We start from the raw sequence: 578 nt of genomic DNA, 5'->3' as shown, positions 1-578 counted from the left end.
TAGGATAAAGAGAAGTGAGCTATTGATATGCCTTAAAAATGATGAAAAATTTGACACATCATGCAACATGGGTGAATATTGTAAACATTAGTGTAATGAAGCAAAAAAGAAGAAAATGCAATACTATCACACTAAACTGAAATATCTGTAGCAGTGAAATTTACTCCAAAAATTTGAAAGCTTCTGGTCAGCATTTAGGGTAATGTGAATTGTTACTAAGCAAGGATTCTGCTTTGAAGTGATAAGTGTTTGGGAGCTTAGCTTAAAAGCAATGGAAATATTATCTTAGAATAAAATTGAAAATAAAATTTTATAACAGAATAATCAGAGAATAACAATATTTAATAACATTACATATTGTTTTGTTAGAAGGATGAATTAGAGACATGAATTAGTAAATGGATGGAACTTTAAACTATACTCATAAGTGAAATATCCATTTTTGGCCAACATATGTTACATAGTGAGTTAAAAGGCACCCTCAGGGTGGTGAATGAAAACAAGAGACAGGAAAAGGAATACTGTGGGACAGTCCTGCTTCAAGGTTGTATATGGTGAGATTTTTGGACTTATGTGCA

This window comes from Octodon degus, unplaced genomic scaffold (genome assembly GCF_000260255.1).
Source record: "Octodon degus isolate 3935 unplaced genomic scaffold, OctDeg1.0 scaffold00404, whole genome shotgun sequence".
Classification (NCBI taxonomy): Eukaryota; Metazoa; Chordata; class Mammalia; order Rodentia; family Octodontidae; genus Octodon; species Octodon degus.
The sequence above is the reverse complement of the archived record's forward strand: the minus strand, read 5'-3'. Positions refer to the sequence as shown.